This window comes from Vipera berus, assembly GCF_964194415.1.
Source record: "Vipera berus genome assembly, chromosome: 4".
NCBI classification, from domain to species: domain Eukaryota; kingdom Metazoa; phylum Chordata; class Lepidosauria; order Squamata; family Viperidae; genus Vipera; species Vipera berus.
The window spans coordinates 43,117,358-43,132,751 of NC_138206.1; positions in this window are offsets into that span (position 1 = coordinate 43,117,358).

Consider the following 15,394-nt stretch of genomic DNA (forward strand, 5'->3'; position numbering starts at 1 on the left):
GAGAGTAGAAAGAAGGAGGGAACAATGCAGGCAGGCTCACCTACTTGCGAGGAGAGTGCCCCACCCCTCTCCACAAGGCACACCTGGAGACTGAGACTTAAGGAGATGCTGTAGGGAAGGGCATTTGTTGGGAACAAATGCTGAAGTCTTGGAGGTTTGTGTGCCGTTGCTGATCTGTCCTTGCCATGGACCATGTGGATTCACTTGGTTTTCCATAGGTTGTACTAGTTCCAGTAGCAGCCGACTGTTCACAGCTCCACCACCACCAGGACCGGTAACCCCTTATGGAGAAGTGGAGTACAAAGTGGACATTATTCGATATTCCCATCGGTTGTGGGGCCAGTTTCGTGGAATGGTAAGACTATGGACCAGAGGACTTTACCTGGGTTGATGCTGCCAATGTCCACGCCCCTCACCTGGTCCATGACTTTCATGCCCGGTTCCTGCAATGTCCAAGTCCGCATGGTCCCAGGGGAGGGGGCACTGAGGGGGGAACAAATGCTGAAGTCTTGGAAGTTTGTGTTCTGTTGCTGATCTTGGAAACAACTCTCTGATCTCTTGTTCTATGTTGTGATTTCTGCTTGGAAACCCTGAACCTCTGACCATTGGACTGGCTGACAAACTTGATTTGGTGTTCAAAGACCTCAGACTGAATTTTGGCTTCTCTTTTGAAACTGCTCTTTTGAAACATCTACCCCCCTCACCTGGTCCATGACTTTCATGCCCGATTCCTGCAACATCCAAGTCTGCATGGTCCTGGGGGAGGGGGCACTGAGGGGGATGAATAGTGTCATGCCTTCATTGTAGCCTGAATCTGCTGAGGAAAATGAGCTGGAACTGGAGCCGATGGAGGTCGAGGGAGAGGTGTCTGTGGCTTCAGAGGAATGTGGGGAAGAACAGACTGAGGCAGGCCCAGGGCCTTTCAGGATTGGGACAGGATGAACATGAGAGACAAAGCTCAGGTGATGAGCAAGGGCCACCCCTTCCTGATCCTAGAGCACAGAGAGTGGAAAGAAGGATGGAACAATGCAGGCAGGCTCACCTACTCAGGATGAGAGTGCCCCACCCTCTCCACAAGTCACACCTGGAGACTGAGACTTAAGGAGATGCTGTGGGGAAGGGCACTGAGGGGGGAACAAATGCTGAAGTCTTGGAGGTTTGTGTGCCATTGCTGATCTTGGAAACAACTCTCTGATCTCTTGTTGTGTGTTGTGATTTCTGCTTGGAAACCCTGAAACTCTGACCATTGGACTGGCTGACAAACTTGATTTGGTGTTCAAAGACCTCAGATTGAATTTTAGCTTCTCTTTTGAAACTGCTCAGGCAAGCTTGTATTTCCACAGACTCATTAGATTTTGGATCTATGTTTCTTTCCATGTTATCTACGTAGCCTTGAGTAAATTACTCTTCTAATCTAACTGTGTGTGAGTCGAAACCTGAAGGAGGATGGCTTGTTCCATACACACACTTTCACTGCCTGAAGAGTTCAAAACTTTTGAAACTACTTGCAGCCAGAGGCTGCTGAAGGTGTGTGTGTGTTATTTTGTTCTATGGCTTTCCAGAAATGTGGGTGCATTGGGGAAAAATTGGAGCAAATAAAGGGCAGTTTGAACTTCCAGTTTACTATTTTGCCTCTCTGCCATGCCCTAGGTCATCATACACAAATTAAAACAGGAAAGAAAATGGTAAGTATTTTCAAATCACCATAACCAAATGGATTACACCCCAGGGTTCTGAAGGAACTGGCAGATGTGATCTCAGAACCACTGAATTATATCTTTCATAGTTTCTGGAGCACCTGCAAACAACCAGAGGACGGTAAAAGAGCTGATGTAGTTCCCATCTTCCAAAAAGGGAAAAAAAATAGATCCAGTAAACTACACACCTATCAGCCTGACCTGAATACCTGGGAAAATGAATGAATGAATCAGTGAATACTTAGAAGCAAACAAAGTCATAACCAAAAGCCAACATGGCTTTGTCAAAAATAGATCATGCTCGACCAATCTTATTTCATTCTTTGATCAGGGGACAAAATTAGTGGACCAGAGGAATGCTGTGAATATAATTTACTTGGACTTCAGTAAGGCATTTGATAAAGTAGACCACAACCTACTACTTGATAAGATAGAAAAATGTGGGTTAGACAGCATCATAACCAGATGAATTCATAGCTGACTGACTGGCTGTACACAGCATGTGGGCCTCAATGGAACTGCATCTACATGGAAGGAAATTTGTAGTGGGGTGCCCCAAGGCTCTGTTTTGGGTCCAGTGCATCTTCACCAATCGATGGGGATAGATGGGGAACTCATCAAATTTACAGACAACACCAAGCTGGGAGGAATAGCCAATACTCCATAAGATAGGCTTAGGATACAGAAGGATCTTGATAGACTTGAACATTGGGCGCTATCTAACGAAAAGAAATTCAGTGGTGAAAAAAGTAAGGTTTTACATTTAGGAAAGAAAAACCAAATGCACAGGTACAGTACAGGGTACCTTGCTCAACAGTAGTAACCATTAGTTCACTCTTGGAATAGTGCATCCAGTTTTGGTCACCACAATGCAAAAAAGGTGTTGAGACTCTAGTCAGAGTACAGAGAAAAGCAACAAAGATGATCATGGGACTGGAGGCTAAAAAAATATAAAGAATGGTTGCTGGAATTGGTTATGTCTAGTTTAATGAAATGAAGAACTAGGGTACTTAATAGCAGTGTTCCAATATCCCAGGGGTTGCCACAAAGAAGAAGGAGTCAAGCTATGCTCCAAAGCACCTGAAGGCAGGACAAGAAGCAATGAATGGAAATTAATCAAGGAGAGAAACAACCTAGAACTGAGGAGAAACTTCCTGACAGTTAGAACAATTAATGAGTGGAACAACCTGCCTCCAAAAGTTGTGAACGCTCCAACACTGGAAGTTTTTCAGATGAGACTGAATAACCATTTGTCTGAAATGTTATAGGGTTTGCCTTTGCAAGGGGTTGGACTAGAAGACTTCCAAGGTCCCTTCCAACTATTATTATTATTATTATTATTATTATTATTATTATTATTATTATTATTATTATTATTATTATTATTACCACCACCACCATCATCATCATCATTATCATCATCATCATCACGCCGCCAACAGAAAAGGCTGAGATCCAGGAAGCTGTAAAATCTATGATAGGCAAGTCATTTTAATTTTCAAATATACACAAACTAGCACTTTTTCTTATGCACAAATTCATTCTTATCTTGAAAAAGCAATTTCAGCTTGTTGAATTTTGGCCACTTAGCATGATCTGCAGACCTGAACTCACCAGAACAACCCCACTTTGTATGCAGAATGAAATTTTGTCTGAAGTTTCCCTCTCCCCCCCCTGAATTAGTGTGTGTAGATATCTGAATAGCTGTATTTTAAATGGATGATGATGGTGATCATATAGTGCAAAACTATATGCTCATATAATAAGAACAAAGATAGAATTTATATTAATTGTTCAGTTCTGCTGGAACCTGCATTCTTAGAAGAAGGTGGGTTCGAGATTGAAAAATGGATGGTGCCCAAATTAGCAGAACAAATACGGACTGAAGAAAAATCACACCTGTCCATCAATATTATTATTTTAATTTTCATTATTGGTTATTATTACTAGATTTTATAAGCTGCAAGAATCTTATGATATTTTAAATATAAATTATACTGACTACTATACTGTTGGATTATTAATATATTTGAAATGTTTGTTAATCCATACTGGTAAAACAAAAGGAATACTATTGTTTCATGGTCTACTTTGCCAATTTTTAAAATTTCCATTTAACTCTTTAGGAGCAACTTCCCCCTTCATTTCAGAGATTCACAATTATGATTTCTTTATGAATTCCACAGACTCTACTGTTCCTTCTTTTTTTTCTTGGCATCTATGTTCTTATTTCCTCTTATTTACCAAATCATCTACGAATCCTCTTTCCTTTGTATTGATTCTTTCCAATTATAACCTGTGCAACTATATTTTTAGCACCCAAGTTAATTTCCTTGTTTCTCTTGTCAATGCTTATCCAGTTTACACTAGATTCCTTCATTTTTCACTTAAATATATTTAGCTCTTTTTTTTCTTTTATTTTATGTCAAGAACATAACTGTATACAATCTGTATATGTGATTGTGAATGGTTAAATCAATTGTTTTCATGAGTTCATTTTTAGCATTATAAGAATACAATTATTATTATATTTTAAATAATCCTTTATAGGAAAAAAACATGCATTTTTTAGGCTACATGATTGTATTTTTTTCAGTAGGAAAAAAAATCAAATAGATCATGTCCCTAATTTAGTTGGCATTATTTCAAAATGAGAAACCTCCCTTAAGTCATCAGCTCATAGATATGAAGTTTTGAAATTCAGAACTAAATATCGGTATGTCCTACATCAAATTTTTTTTTGTTTTCATTGATTTGGACAGGCGAATGATCTACATTTGTGTTTCTTCTGCCAAAATGATAATGTTGCTCTCTGTAAATCAGCAGGCCACAGTGATGCAATAACAAAGGCATTCCAGATACAGATTTTATAAACAGTAGATGATATGAAGTAGTAATAAAACTGCTGCTGGGCAGAGGCAGATGGTGAAAATATCTATTTGGGCTTTAGCGCCTAGTGACAAGTGCTTTGTCCCAGTGTGACCTGTGCAGATGCTGCATGCCATTATTGGTAAGTCATGCTGAGTTGTCATGCTCCAAACATCTGTTCTTCATGTCCTAGTAAAGACCTTAAAATGGTGTTTTTTTTTAGCTTTCAGCTTTGAACGGTTCACAGAGTCATGAAATTATAAGAGTGATTTATATATTATGACAAATTTCATAGGTGATAGGTAATATGTCTCTTTTTCTATAATCTTATGTGAACACTGAAAGAAAAGTTTAACTAAATATGGTCAGAGTCATATGTCAGTGTCATCAGCACTATAGATGAATAATCCTGCCAAGCAACGGAAGTATCCTCAATCCTTTTCCAGAAATTCTTTGTCTATTGTTACTGCAGCTTATGGTAAAAATTAGAAGTTTGCCATGGAAGTAACAGAACCATATTTATTTCATTCTTGTAAGACATAAATTGAGTAGGTTGTCAATCCTTGGGAGTAATTATATATTTTTGTTATCTTTACCTCTTACTCCTTTAAAATATTAGCTTCTATATATATCTGGTTTTTGTTGTGTGTGTGTGTGTGTGTGTGTGTGTGTGTGTGTGTGTGTGTTTTGTATTATTTGAATGGATACAGGGATGAACCATTAGTACAGAATAGGAATGACCCAGATTGGTAACTACTTAAAAATCTGCTTCAAATACATGTTTTAATAAGTCTATTCATGTACAGTACACTGTACACATTATAAAGAAATGAACATCTGAAAGCCTGAGCGATTCAATCATTTATGATGAAGGACTGAGAAAATGAAGAATGTAAGATTGATAAGAGGTCCCAAGTGTGCGGCAGAATGTAGATAGAATGCCTACAGAATGTAAGAGAATTAAATGTAGAAAGTAGAATTTCTATAGAAAGAAGAGTTGTGAAATTGTGTATGAAAAAGCATTAGGATTAAGATTAGATTAATATCCCAAAAGAATGAATAGAAAGTAAAACAATAAAGTGAATGTAAACGCTGATTACAACAGAGTGAAATAAATTATATTACAAAGTGTCACAGAATAATGTGGAATCAGGCTGATGGAAATTTGTTGGGGGAAAAAGGATGCTTAGTGAAATCATGATATGAAAGAGGTGGTGAGGGAGAAATAATGAAATTAAGATTACCAAAAAATAAGAATAAGAAAAGAGAACAAGATTAAAAGAAACACAGAAGATGCATAGTGATTTAGAAATAAAAAAATAAAGAATTGTTGTGGAAATGGGTGAAAACGCTACACAACACATTCCTAGTAGAGTCAATGGAATCAAGAATAAAAATGATTAAATCTGGTATGAAATTTCATTGAGTGATTAGTAAAGTTGTACAGAAATGATAACAATACACCGAAGAATCAAACCAAAATGAATGCAGCTGCATAAATGTAATTTAATAGAAATAGAAGGAAAGTATATATGCTCTGGAAAAAAAAAGATTGGAAGGGTAGATGATATATCTGGAAAAGTGTAAATATGTTTGTATGTTGTGTGTGTGTGTGTGTGTGTGTGTGTGTGTGTGTGTGTGTGTGTGTGTTACTATTCTGTTATACAAAGGGAAAGGTAACAAGATTGAAAGAAAAGATTACAGGGAGATTAGTTTGTTAACTCTGCCTGGAGGCTGTTTCAAAGAATTTGCTAGGAAGCATAAAGAAGTGACAGTGAGTAAAATACCGAAAATGTTTAGGAAAGCACAGATCAATGTTTCCTCTTTACTAGGCCTTTGAAAAATGTATTAATGTCAGGAAGCATATGATAAAATGTATATTTTTTAATTTTTATTTTAATCCCATTTATATCCCGCCCTTCTCCGAAGACTCAGGGCGGCTTACAATTTAAGCACAAACCAATGTGCTTAGCAATAGCCTTCATTCTATGTATATGCCTGCTTATTAGGGCTTTCGCCCCCCCCCCCCCAAGCGGCATTATTACAAAGTCAGCTTAATTGCCCCCAACAATCTGGGTCCTCATTTTACCTACCTCAGAAGGATGGAAGGCTGAGTCAACCTTGAGCCTGGTGGGATGCGAACCTGCACTAATTGCAGGCAGATGGTGTTACTTAAGGAGGCATTAGCCCACTGCTCCACCAAGGCTCTTTTAATGGTGAAATTATATGGTGAAATTATAAAATATTTTGTGCAATCATAGAAATGAAAGTTTTCTTCCTGATTGTGAAAGTGATATAAGATGCAAATAAAGCATAAATGATAGAACATAAATATTTTAGTTCATGGTTCAACAATGAGCAGGGAATGAGACATAATGTGTGATGATCTTTTGGTTCAATAGAAGTATAAGGAATGCTTGTGATGATATTAAAGGGTGTTGATTGGAACATGAATGTATGAATATTGTTACAGTCATATGAAAATGTACTTCTCTGAGAACCAAATGATTTGCAGCACACATTAAATAGATTGCAAGGAGCATGGTTTTGGTTTTCTTTTCTTTTCCTTTTTTGTGAGGTGGGAGAAGGGGAGTTTGATATTTTTAAGTCAGTTTTGACTTCTGGAAATATTCTGAATTAATTCCTGAAGTTTTCTCAGCAAGGTTTTTCAGGAGTGTTTTTCTCCTTCCTAAAACCAGGTAGCTGTGTCTGATTGAGAAAGTGGAATGAATGATTCAAGTTGTATATAGGGAAAGATGTTTAGAGCTTACAGTATTTTACTTAAGCATGCTGTTTGGCTCTTGAAATGCTTTATTTACAAACAGATTTTCTATAAACTTGATTTAATTAAATACATTTATATTATATATGGACCATAGCTAAGTTTCATTGATATAATTATCCTATATTATCACACTAATTTATTTTTCTGTAACAAATTATATAACTTAATTGTATAATTGGACATGAGTGAAAGTTCAAGGCCTTATTCATAAATCTTGAGAATCGCTTCCATTTCCTAGGAGACCAGGCACCTCAAGGATATTAAATGGCCTCCACATTTTTATCCCACAGCCTCCCTAATGAAGGATAAAAATTACATACCAAAGGACTGTTTATTGTATCTTCACAGGCAGGATTTAGGGGCTCATCAGGAAATAACTATCTCAAGGCTACCAAGCAACAACTTATGTCACTGTCAAAAGTATTTCTGCAAATGTCTTACAATATATATACACATACATATATCTATAGTAACCTTGCATTGGGCTTTTTGTTCCAAAAGCAGTATCTAATAAGTATTCATTAGTATGATTGTTTGGACCTTTCCAATTGTTTTAGATGTATTTGATAGAATATATAATAAAGATGAGAAAATGGATAGAGAAATATTAAGGGCATAAATGCTTGCAGAAAGATAGTTGATATTATGTGGCTTGTTGTTTATTAAAAGAAGTAAAAATGTCATTGATTAACAGCATGCTTTTTCTCACTTTTTTATATAAAAGTGAGTCTTGGGGACAGTATGTCGGAGGAAACAAATAAGTAAGCTGAATGCAGTGAGAGTGGAATGCTTTAAGAAACCTTTGTGGTAAAACTTGAAGAGGTAAATAAGACTGAATGGGTCAGAATGAATTTGAGTTGAATACAAAAGTCAGTGACTGAGATTAAACAATGATATTGAATTAGTTTGATCATAAATAGAAGCATGCAAAGATGAAATCACAAATAAATATAGAATCTAGAAAGGAAAAGTAAATGTGGTCAGAGATGATGGATGGATGAATTGAAGATAACCTGAAAAGTGAGAAGTTTAATGAACAATGCATCAAGTGCTAAATGGATGTGGTAGTGGTAAGAACAGCTTGCAAAAATACAAAGGTGTGTAGCAATATAATGAAGACTTTTGTGAAAATTCTATTCAGATAAATTTGCTTTCCTTTTTTTTCCTTTTGCCTTTCAATTCTTCTTCCCACTTGCCCTCCTCTCTCTGTACCATTACATACTTGAAATGGGGTCCTGAGTTTGTACATATGCATTATTGGCTCTCTTATGAGCCACATTTGCTTACAATATCCTGAGCTATACTTTGCTTCTACTTTCCTTCATCATGTCAGCAACAGTGCAGAATCACCTAGAAGCCCTTATCATTCAATAATAGCCAACAAAGAGGGGAGTAGACCTGCATGGCAGATAGCAGCCTCACGCAGTATTTGTGAGAAATACAATCCAGATAATTGAATGACTCAAGTACAAAAGTTCATCATGCTAAATACTGCTTGGTTCACATAGCTTGGAGCAAGAGCAAGAGTTTTACTGAAAATCAGCAACTTGTGGATTTTTCTTTTTTCTTATGTCCCTGCCTGATCACCCAAAACAATGAACACTTAGGAGATGATTTTCATTTCATACCCGAATGGGAAAACGGGGGGGGGGGAATAATGCTCTAATTTTCATTCTCGTGCCTTAAAGAACTAACCCTAAATTGAAAATACTTGTTATGTTTGTAAGACATCTTTGAATACTCCCATTCTCATTATGACCATTATTTGTAACCTCTTTTTGCCTCTTTTTCTGGCCAAGATCTTTGGTTGAAAGGTAAAATCAACTTAGCTTAAACAGCAAAAGGTGACTGCCTGAGGTAGTTAAATTTACCTGTTAAGAAAAAGGTAGCAAAGGAACAATTATTTGATTGATTAATGTTATATTTTGTTGTTAGGATTAGGGAGAAGCATTTGTGTTTGTTTTTTTCTTACATGTCAAAATAACTTGGAGAGATGAAAGTCTTAATTTTGTCATTTGCTTCTTTACCAAAAACTTTTTAAATGCTCTTAAGTGCAATTTAAGGCAAGCCTTCCTCCCTCTAAACTAAATACCAGTCAATACCTTTTAAAAAAAGGCAGGAGCTTGTATCTAGGTCTGTGTTATATCACATGTGCTTGTGTATATAGAACTGACTTTTACTTTTCACAACAACATGGAATAGCAGAGCCTTTATAAAGTATTTTCCTTGGTAATGCTAGAAAAATTTTAATAATTTGGATGACAAAATGAAAAAAAAACGTGCAAAAAATGGGAGAAATAGGGGGCTTCATGTAAAGAGCAGTTAGTAATATTGTTTCATAGTATTTAAAGTTAGAACGACAATCATCCATAATGATGTTGCCTTAATCAAATGCTTTTTGTAAGGATGATATCACAGAAACATTTGCCAAAAACATCAATAGTCTTTTTCTTCCTATAAACCATATTGATCATTCATGTGATTTAAATAGAAGATAAATATATTAGTGAAGAAGGTGTAAACAAATAAATTAATGTGCTGGGCCAACTTCAGAGACATTTACAGTATGGAAGAGAACACAAAGACAATATATTTTTCATATTCTTTTAAGTCACATCAAATAATCTATTACCATGGCATTTGCAAATGGTTATGCCTCTTTATAGCCATTATAGGACTACAAGTGGTTTGTGCATGGCCCATATTCTTTGTTAATATTTAAAATGTCTTTTATATAATAATTGTATTAACTTTTAAAGTGTAAAGATAAAACTAAAATACTAATAATCAACAAACTAAACAGAAAAGAAGGGAGAGTAGAGAAAGAAATAGCAGATAGAAATGCAGCTAAATAAAAATATGTAGAAAGAAGCAGAAAAACAAACAAAAAAGATTTCCAATTTCTTTTACAGCAGATAGAAATAAACTCAACTCTTTCTTTATGCTTACAACATTGCATCCAAAACTATCTATGAATATTACTAGTCCCCCAACCCATCTTTCATAGTTTCATTTTTTTGTTTTGTGCAAAACATCCGAAAGGGTCTTTCAGCTAGCATTAAAGTTAGTCAATGTTTTTTCTCTAATCAGTTTTGTCATCTCAGCCAGATCCATCAGCTTTACCAACCATTCTTCCATTGTAGGTGTTGTCCTGTCTTTTTACCATGGACATATAAAAGTTTTGTTGTCATTATCATCTCTAAGAACAGAATACTATGCAATTTTTCCAAATTTTTATCCATCAACCCTAGAGAAATGTCTTGATTGTATATTGATCTCCAAAATTTTCTGTATGTATATACACACACACTCACATGAGTCCAAAATGTAACATTAAAATTATTTAAAAGGCAATCAAGTATTTAAAAGGCAAATATGATGCTATACATAATATCAAGATACTAATTAATGCTAGATTTAAGATAAACTTAAATTAGTGCTGAAAAAATATCTAGCTGATTCATTAGCTATTTTGACAAATTCTATTTCAATTGTTAAGCCTCCCCACAAAAAACAAGTTTATTTTTAATCATTTTGTCTGATCTCTCTTCCTTCTGTCAAAAGAAGAATGGCAAATAACCTGAATAATATTGTCCCTCTGTATGAAGTAAATAAAATAAAGCCTTTTCTGTTCTCAATTATTATTGATCAATTATCAGCTTAGATACAGCATCATTCTTTAAAACATATGATGGAGTTTTTCCTGACCATTGCTACAGTCAAGGCTTATCAGATTTTCTATTGAGATATACTGAGGTATGTTTCTGCCTAAAAGAGAGAAATTTAACATCTGCAGCAGTTTTATGGAGGACCACTAGAATAATCTGCAGACTATAAAGAATGTTTTTTCCCTTAGAAATGCAACATTAAGTGCAGAAAGGAAGTTAAGGGTTTTTTTCCCTAATGTTACCAATCTTTAAAAAAGATTTAGAATGCATTTTTATGGGATCTTACCTGAAAATCCAATTCCAAAGTTTAGTTTTCTTTTGGATATTTGGCAAGGTAAAACAAAGTTGGCTATTGATAGCTCCATGGACTTATGCCTTTGTGGCAAGAAACAAAATGGATGAATACACAATGAATGAATACACAAACACACACACACACACGCACACAAACACACACACAGACACGGAGAAAAGAATGCAGTGAAAGATGGTTCATTTTGAAACTGCCTTAATGTAATCACATGACATTTTGCTAGACCCAAAATGTCTAGTATGAATCTTCTGTATGTAGCTGAACATTGCAAGAAAATTTAGATTAAAATGAAAATAAGGCATGAATTTTTGCCTGACTTTTTGCTTTGTGATGGATTCATTTTGTCAAGGAGATATAGACTTTGGGACTAGAAAACCAATTCATGATTGGCAGGGACTGGTGGCAGTTTCTTCTGTTGTAACATTATAAAATGCACTTTAAAATCTATGAAGTTCAAAGTCCACTCAACTATTCCCCCCAATAAAAATGTTCTAACAATGTAATATAAGAAACAGTAAGGTGGGGTGATTAATGCTTTCTTTTCACAAAAGAATGTTGCAATCCTTTTGTACTTCTTTCAGCTATTAAATCAGCAGACTGTATAACCACATGGCATCACCTTAAGCTTAATTTAGAGTTGCCCACAATAGTATGTAGACATTGACACATAGCTATGCTACAAAGGTGTTGATGGGTAAGCTTAGGTTGCAGATGGCTGCAGACGGGCTGACATCCCAATTGCATGTTCTATGGAAATGTGTATCCTGCATGCTGATCTGACTTCCTCTTCTGTGCTTTGCTGTTTAAATGTACCCTAGCCAGAATGTTACATTTGCAGAAATATAACACCTATGCAACTTGCCCTGAATGACAGACACATATGTTCCTTGACAAACAGTGCCAGATAAGTCAGTTCAACCTTTTATATGATCACTATATATGATTCTCTTAAGATTTTCCCTGTCAACAATATATGTACAGAAGCACAACGATATACGTACAGAAGCACAAGATAACTTAATAGCACTATTTTGTATAAGTATTATTCTAATATGGATACAATAAAGGTGAATGTTATTTTAATTCCCCACTCACACATGAATACACAGTTAAAAAAACAAGTAAAATCCATCCAGTTGTGTAACCCTGCCTTCCATGCAATTTCACTGTATGGATGATATCCTTTCTGAGTCTTTCTATTCTCTTATACAATTCAGAGAACTGTGGATTATTCATTGAATGTCTGAATTTGTTTCCTCCACTCTTCTGATTACTTGGAGCCTTGTTGTAATGCTGCCATCACAAAGGCAAAGAGCAGTGCTTGTTGTATTATCCTTCTTTTGTGACAAGATTGCTGGTAATTGTGGCCATAGTTGTCAGCCATTGCTCGTTTTTACCTATCAGAAATCACCGAACACATAGTAGGCGTGATAATCTTTTGATAGTTTGTAACTCTGTTCCTTGCTTTCTCTGCTGCACAAACTCTTTTGTAGGCTGAAGACTGAATAGATATCTGCAGTTCATATAATCATATTTTTCTGAATCAAAAGAGGAGAGAGAGAAAACTAAGCTTCACCTCAGAACTTTATACTTCAAAAATCTTGAAGTGGAATTTGTTAGCAATTATTTGAAGGTGATGGGCTATTCAAAAATGTGATAAAAATAAATAAATAAATAAATACTACATCATAATGTAAGACAATCAAACATGATTTTTTCCCCACTTCAAGTTCAAGCAAACTACTTCAGGTATTCAAGAGATTTACAGTAGGTGAGGTGGACAGTGTACAAATATGATGAATGAGTGGATGAATGAATTTGTTACATTTTGTCATTCTATTTTTTAATATAATGCATAAAGAGGTTTAAATATAGTGCACCTTAAAGTTTTTGCAATGCAATACCTATGAGTAAATAAAAATTAACTATTTCTAAAATCATTTTTACATTACTTTTGGAATTCCAAGATCTGTCTCAATATATATTTTAGCAACAGCAGGTTTAAATTTTTAACCCTTTTTGTCCTTTTTTTTGGCTGTGAAAGAGACTGGAACCCTAGTTTCCTCATATTTTCTTATATTATTTTTGTTGACTGCATAGAGATTTGGCATAGATTTGGCATTTTTAACCACCTATCAAGACCTTCCCAAGCAGATATTTGATCATGATAAAGGTATCATCGCAGAATGTAAGCCAGGAATGTCAAACTTGCCACATCACGTGACATGTCATGACATATCATGACTTTTTTCCCCTTGCCAAAGCTGGGGTGGGCGCGGTTTCCATGTGATGCGCCCAGCCCACAAGCTGGCAGTTTGACACCCCTGATGTAAGCTGTTTTTGCAATTGGCTGATGATTTTTTCAATTTTGAATGGTGTTCAAGTAGTTATTATTAAATCTATAGGTCAATGTTTTGACCTTGAAAATGCTAAAACCTACTTATTTCTACTATTTCTATATTTGTCTGAAAAGGAATTCTTGCTCAAGTGGCTCTGACACTAATGAGGCCTGGTTCATCATTTTATTTTTGCAAGTACTGCTGTTAAGATGCTCTACAGTATAGCGCTCATGAGGGAATGTGATTGCTAAAAAATTGAAGATGCTGAGCTTGTTAGCTGGAAAGCTGTTAGCCCAGGTTTGAGACCTGAGCACTGTGTGATGGGGTGAGCTTATGTTACTCGCTCCAAATCCTGCCAACCTAGTAGTTCAAAAGCATGCAAATGCAAGTAGATAAAGGTATTACTACAGAGGGAAGGTAACAACATTCCATGCACCTCAGTGTACAGTCATGCTGGCCACATGACATGGAAATGTCTTGAGACAATGCTGGCTTTCTCATCCAAGAAATGGAGATAAGCACAGCCGTCTAGCGTCAGACTCAACTAACAGGGAAAACCTTTACCTTTACTTTTACCTTTTTATAGCTTCCACACAATGATTCCCCCAGCTATCTTCCTTTCTCAATTTTCAGTTCTTCTGGAACTTACATAGTGGCTGCACAGATCTGGAGATCACTTGATGTCAGCCAAGAGACACTAAAATATGTTAAAGATTTGCTGCTATCCAGTGGTTGACAGATTAAAGGGTTGATCCATAGTTGCAAGCAATTATAATAATAAAAAAGCTGAATTGAAAAGGATTTAAAAAAGAAAAAAGGCTTGGTTGTAATAAACAGTGGTATGCATGGTAATTGGAAACACTTTTTACATCCTGGATAGCTATGGACAACCCTAAAATTTCCATTATCAGAACTACCAATCATTATCCTTATTATGTTGGGTGTTAAAATTGTATGGCTAGCAGCAGCTACTCATACAATTTTGATCAAATGCTTAGTCTATTATTACTTTTAATAATATTGTTAATTGTTATGAAAACTATTATCTTCTATGCTCAACATGTAGTAGATAGGGACATTATTTTCAAGCATGAGAAAAAATGTTGGAAACAGTGGTTAGGTTTTTATGTGGATCCATCAGAGCAACATGTGTGTTTAGTAAAGAATGCTTTGAGGTTTAATTGCCAAAATATTAAGACAGCTGTGCAATTCAAGTTCATAACAAATTTTAAGACACAAAAAAGATTTAATACACTGTTCCTATTTCCTCTAAACTTTTAACCCATAAAATTTAATAATTAATTCATTCTTCATGGGGTATAAATATTCATCTGATGAAACCCTTTTATTTAGTCCTTTGTTTTATAATAACTATTTTTGATGAGTAAACAAGGGAAATAACTACAAAATTCAGTTTCCTTGTGTTATTAGCTAAGTTTATTGATCTTTGTTCCCCAGAGGCATTTGGAAACTAAAAGCTACTACCAGTTTCTTCAAAACCACAAGTAAAATTTAATTTCTTCCTGTGATAAAGCTCAAACTGTTTTGGTATCATCAAGAAGCTTCACATAAATATTTAGAAAAATTCTGCAAACATGTCTATAGTTTGTATGACATCTCAGGTTTTGTCAGTAGGAACAACATCAAATGATATACAGTACCTATATCTAAACATCTGCATAAAATCTAATGAAGATTATTTCTCTGGCACGAATTGATGTACT